This window comes from Bos indicus x Bos taurus, chromosome 10, assembly GCF_003369695.1.
Source record: "Bos indicus x Bos taurus breed Angus x Brahman F1 hybrid chromosome 10, Bos_hybrid_MaternalHap_v2.0, whole genome shotgun sequence".
Classification (NCBI taxonomy): domain Eukaryota; kingdom Metazoa; phylum Chordata; class Mammalia; order Artiodactyla; family Bovidae; genus Bos; species Bos indicus x Bos taurus.
The window spans coordinates 5,468,894-5,475,178 of NC_040085.1; positions in this window are offsets into that span (position 1 = coordinate 5,468,894).

Below are 6,285 nucleotides of genomic sequence, written 5' to 3' on the forward strand. Positions count from 1 at the left end.
CACCAGGGAAGCCCAATTACATAAAATTAAAAAAAATATATATATGTTTGTTCATAATGGAACCAGAAGCAAAGCAATACTTATCATATAGGAACTTGTTTTTTTGTTTGTTTGTTTCACTCTTCCTTCTCATAGGTATTAACAGACAGATGCTGTAAAAAGAATTTAAATTCAGTATTGGTGGGAAAGAATTTCAGAGTTATTTCTAGTAATTCCCTTGCTCCCTTAATGGTATCAGAATTTTTAAAAAATACGTAGCTGACTTTATTTTGTTAACACTTGCTCTAATCTTAACTTCATCAAATGGCTGTTTTTCATCCCCACTAACAGAACTGGAAATCTGATAGTTCAGGGTCTTTGAATGGTTTTTGTTCCCCTTGAGAATTGTCTTTAGCTTTTTGCCTATGAGAGAAAGTAATGATTTTTATAGTTTTCAAGAGTCCTTTTAAAAATAGAGACTTCTCTTATTTTGATGATAATTTCAACTCACTATTTATATTTTCTGAATGGATAATCATTTCATATATACATATGGTGGCAGTTGAATAAACAAAATTTCAGTTAAATAAACCATTTTGTAACTTAAAAAATTAAGAATTGCATTGTAAATGAAAATTCATACAATCTGGATATGTTTATGCAATTTGAGAGCTTGACTGTGTATGCCTGTATATGTATCTGTGTATGTGTGTGTGTATATATATATATATATATGCCTGTATGTGTGTTTCTGGTAGAAACTGATTTAAGAAACTATTTTAACAGGAAAAAAAAGCCCATAATTAGCTCATTCATGCTTTACTTTTATTGTATGAAATTTAGCACACTAAGTAGTTTGTTCTGTTTCTGGTTTTATCTTGTTTTGCTTGTCATTTCTGTTTTCCAATGGTTACCAAAAATAATATTTGTAAGTATTTGTAACACCAGGCATCTTGTTTCATCTTTAGTCTAATGGTCTAAAATTCTTTGATCTTGAATACAAATAGAAATCCCAGGGCCTTTCAGAGGGTTGAAGGGAAAATGTTGAAAAGTAATTTGAACTCAGGACCACATGCAACATACACCTGAATGTGGTATGCTGCAAACTGCTGAACTGCGGCAGCAGTGGCTGTTAGAGTGTGCATACTTGCTCCTGTGGACCTCCTTTCTATAAATATTGTATAGCAAAAGAGGCTCTTTACTTCAGGTCTATGATTCATTTAGGCACAAGGGAGTGTACAGGTGGACATAGGCACTTTTCTGATGGATAGATCGATAATCTTTCTTTAGACTGTCAAAGGATTTCATAATGTAAAAATGGCAAAATTTAATGAACTAAAAGCTTAGAAGATGACTGTATACAATTAGCTATACATTTCAGATTTTCTAAGCATCACTTATGTATCAGGATTCTCCAGAGACACAGAACCAATAGGATCAATCTATCTATCTACTGAAGAGTAGATTTGCTATAGGAATTGTTTAAGCAGTTGTGGAAGCCCAGAAGTCCCTTGATCTGCAATCTATGGGCTGGAGAATCAGGACAGTTGTCCACATGCAAAGGTCTAAGAAGAGGGGAGCTGATGGGATAAATCTCAACCTGAGTCCAAAAGCCTGAGAAACAGGAATACCAATGTATGAGGCCAGGAGAAGATGAAAGTCTTCACTCAGGAAGAGAGTGTGTTCTTCCTCCACCATTTTTTTTTAATCTATTCAGACTCTCAACAAATTGGATGGTGCCCACCCACACTGGGGAGGACCACGTGCTTTACTCAGTTCACCAATTCAGCTGCTAATCTCTTCTGGAGACCCTCTTAGAGACACATCCAGATAAAATGTTTTACCAGCTATCTGGGCATCCCCGTTAGCCCAGTCAAGTCGGGACATAAAATTAACCATCACAACTTAACAGCTCGAGACTTAAATTCATGACTTGGTTTTCTGCCTCTTAAGATTCAGATGCCAGTCAGAAACTAAAGAAGAGTAATTGACTGAATGGTACAGGCATATGACTAGAGCAGAGAAAGCACAATTTTATTTTATGAGTAATGTGTTCCTGAAGACTTGGCAGAATTCAAAACTTGCATATTTCATATCTAGTTGCTCCCGTAGGACTGACAGTGTTTACTAGTGAAAGTGGCCAAGGCATATGCCAATTACAAAAACACATTTGGTAACTTATTCATCCCTCTCCAACTTAAAATTATAATTCTTCAAGATTAAAAAATAGATTTACTTTATTTCTAATTTTGTGCTGAAAGCAAAACTTTATTGATATTTTAGGTTCAGCCTTTTCAAGTTAATTCTAATTTGCATATATTTGCGTTATGTATGTTATACTCGTCGGAGAAGGCAATGGCACCCCACTCCAGTGCTCTTGCCTGGAGAATCCTGTGGGTGGAGGAGCCTGGTGGGCTGCAGTCCATGGGGTCGCTAAGAGTCGGACATGACTGAGCGACTTCACTTTCACTTTTTACTTTCATGCATTGGAGAAGGAAATGGCAACCCACTCCAGTGTTCTTGCCTGGAGAATCCCAGGAATGGGGGAGCCTGGTGGGCTGCCGTCTGTGGGGTCGCACAGAGTCGGACACGACTGAAGCGACTTAGCAGCAGCAGCAACATGTTACACTCTGTGTGGTAACTGAGCCTTCTCAAAATTAGAAAGAATGAATTTTTAAAATTTTTAACTCAGCAATTTTATCTCTTATAAGATGCCATTCACAAATAATTTTGTACAACCAATAGTACCACTAACACTACTGTTGGTAAAATTACTGTAATTGATGGCCCAATTAATCTATAAATGGGAATAAATTTCTGTCCATTTTCCAGTAGTTGTCTATGTTTTGTTTCTTTTATATCCTGTAGCAGTCTGACAACTAAGGAAATCCAACTAGAAGGAGAGGTTGAGCCAAAGAAAATGCCAATTAAAAACAGGTTTGAAAATATATATCTAACTCTTATTTTCATAAAGTGCGTGTGTGTGTTTAATTTTCATTTTGATTCAGTGTTCTGTGGATAACTTTAACACTTGAAAAATAGTTTGAATCCACTCCAGTACTATTGCCTGGAAAATCCCATGGATTTTTAAAAAAAAAAAGAAAAAAAGAAAAATAGTTTGAACAAGTTAAGCCATTCATTTTGATTCTTGGACTTTATGGTTTCCAATCCCTAATTGGAAAGGAGATTATAAATACCCTTGATCTGACTGTATACTTGAGTCACAATAGTATAAGTAAAATCTTTCGGGCTTTACAATAAAAATTAAATGAAGTATGTCTCTTTTTTTTGCATTTGAGAAATTTGAATTTTAAGGACACTATGATTTATCATGAACCAAACCTCTGGCTTTTAGGTGTTTTGGTCTCAACTTGCAAAGCTTCTTTATACAAGTTAACCAAAAGTGGCATGTTTGGTCTTCAGGTTACAAGTAATACTGACTCTCTTGATTGTCTCAAATAAGAGAGTCTTACTTTAAATACACAGGGGAAAAGAGTAAGGAAAAGAGGCATCTAGGGCCTCATGGGGACCAAGTAAGAGCAACAGAGCCAGAAGTCATGTGAAGACAGCCAACAACACATATCTGGGCTCCATGGCGATCACAACATAGTTTGAGAACTAGAAGATTTCTATTCCTCAAGATCCAGTTCTATCTTTGGGGACCCATCATGTCACCCCTGAATAGTGGAAGTCCAAGGAGCCCCCCAGAAAGCCATCCTTAGTCACTTCAGTGTCCCTTCTCTGTGTTCCCACAGTGTAACATGTGATGTCACACTCTGGGTGTAACTTGCGATGCCAGGCTTTCCCATGTTGCTCTGTATTTCTCTTTTACTTGTCAAACACCTCTGCTAGATTGTGAAATGGTGTTCCGTGCCTTGGTCATCTCTGTATTCCTATCCTCTGGCTTGTCTCTGTGATTTTCAGTCTTTGCTCCCCTTACCAGCTGCTTTTAATTGACTTTCTTTTTAGGATTGAATACTTTCTCAAAGGGAGAATTAGATTTGTCATTTAGTCACCATCTTCTCGGAGAAGGCAATGGCACCCCACTCCAGTACTCTTGCCTGGAAACTCCCATGGACAGAGGAGCCTGGTAGGCTGCAGTCCATGGGGTCGCGAAGAGTCAGACACAACTGAGCGACTTCACTTTCACTTTTCACTTTCATGCATTGGAGAAGGAAATGGCAACCCACTCCAGTGTTCTTGCCTGGAGAGTCCCAGGGATGGGGGAGCCTGGTGGGCTGCCGTCTACGGGGTCGCACAGAGTCGGACATGACTGAAGCGGCTCAGCAGCAGCAGCACCATCTTCTCGGGGGGCCAGAGCTTTTGTGCCATATTACCTCCCAGGTTGCAGATATAAAAATGGCTGCCCTGATCCAACAGCCCTAGCTAATTGATGACATTATATTACCAGCATAATAATTTCTGTAGTCCAGGTTCGCAATGGGTTTGGTGGGGTGGGAGGATGGGGTGAGGTGGTGGGTGGTTGCATTTTGAGACCTGAACTGTGCAGTTCAAGAGATCACATCTTTGTTTGATCGAAAATCTTGTTGAGTGATTAAATACATGAACAATCTATATTGGTTATCATTCGGCCTCTCCTTTCTGAACTACTTTCTTTTAGACTGAAAAACTAATATTCCTTTGGGGAAGAAGTATGATCTCAGTTTTCAACAGGCAAAAATTTCATTTCCTTCATTAACATCCCTGGTAACAAGAACCAGTTGCTGAGAAATAGGTCACAGTTACACAAGAAACGCCAAACTGCTGGTGTAATAACCTCAAATGTCAGTAGATCTTTAATGAAAAGTTTTCAGCGGCATTTTGATGACTAATTTCTACTCTATAATTTGTATTTTTACAAATATAAATTTGTACCGCAAATTCATCAAAATTAGGCCTGCTTTTCCCTGCCTTTCCCAATACAGTCCTTGCTAGACCTTTATTTACATTATTCATTTCAAAAAACCACCTTTGGCCACATTTGCACTTCAAGCTGTTTGTTCTTCACCTCTGGTCGCCCAGCCATTTCTTACTACTGTAGTACCTAGGAAAATCAGTGCAATCCGTTTCAGCTCCGGCGATGGTTAATGTATTTGCCAAATTAACTAGATTATGGTGCCAGTTGTTTGGTCAAACACCAGACTAGCTATTGCTGTGAAGGTATTAATATTTAAATCAGTAGACACTGACTAAAGCAGTCTGCCCTCCATCATGTGAACGGGCTTCATACAACCAGTTGAAAGCCTTACAAGCCAAGACTGAAGTCCCCGGAGAAAGAAGGAAGAAGTCCTTCCTCCAGACTGCATTCAGACTCCAGACTGCAAACTTTGGAAATTCCAGCCTGCTGGCCTACTCTGCAAATTTCAGGGACTGAATTTCAGTGATTGCCAGTCCCTTGTAATCACATGAGCAAATTCCTTAAAGAAATCTCTCTCCCCTTCTTTCTCCCTCTGTATGCATTGTACATTATATACACACACACAGACTAAGTGAATTAGAATACAGACACATACACATCCTGTTGGCTCTATTTCTCTGGAGAATTCTGGCTAATATAGCTACTCTCACCCTTAATAATAAAGTGGGACTATTTATGCCTGCTGCTGCTGCTGCCGCTAAGTCACTTCAGTCATGTCCGACCTGTGCGACCCCATAGATGGAAGCCCACCAGGTTCCACTGTCCCTGGGATTCTCCAGGCAAGAACACTGGAGTGGGTTGCCATTTCCTTCTCCAATGTGTGGAAGTGAAAGTGAAGTCGCTCAGTCGTGTCCAACTCTTAGCGACCCCATGGACTGCAGCCTACCAAGCTCCTCCGTCCATGGGATTTTCCAGGCAAGAGTTCTGGAGTGGGTTGCCATTGCCTTCTCTGATTAATGCCTACTGGAATAAATTAGATCAGTGATTCTGAATCAGAGGGCCCGTGGAGGTATCTCAGAGACCAGCAAAGGGAACGAGTAAAGCTTGGAGAGGAGACATTCTGTTCCTCCCTTTCTGAGCTTCAACCAGAATGGTCCCACTTTTATCTTATATATTGGAAGATGGTGTAAAGGTGCTTAGAAAATATTCCACTGCTAAAAATAGAGCTTGAAGATTACATGGTTACAGTTAGGATGAACCAGTTTCTCAAAGTTTACATGTATCTGGTATCTGAATTTTTTTACTAAATATTTCCATGTAATTTTTGACTTGATGACAGGGGAATATCCCTAAATGTGCCAAATGTATATTTTTGTAGGCTGTGAGGATATCATCTTTATGATAAAGATTTTTCAGGACATGTCCCTTCCCAGTACCTATATTCTATC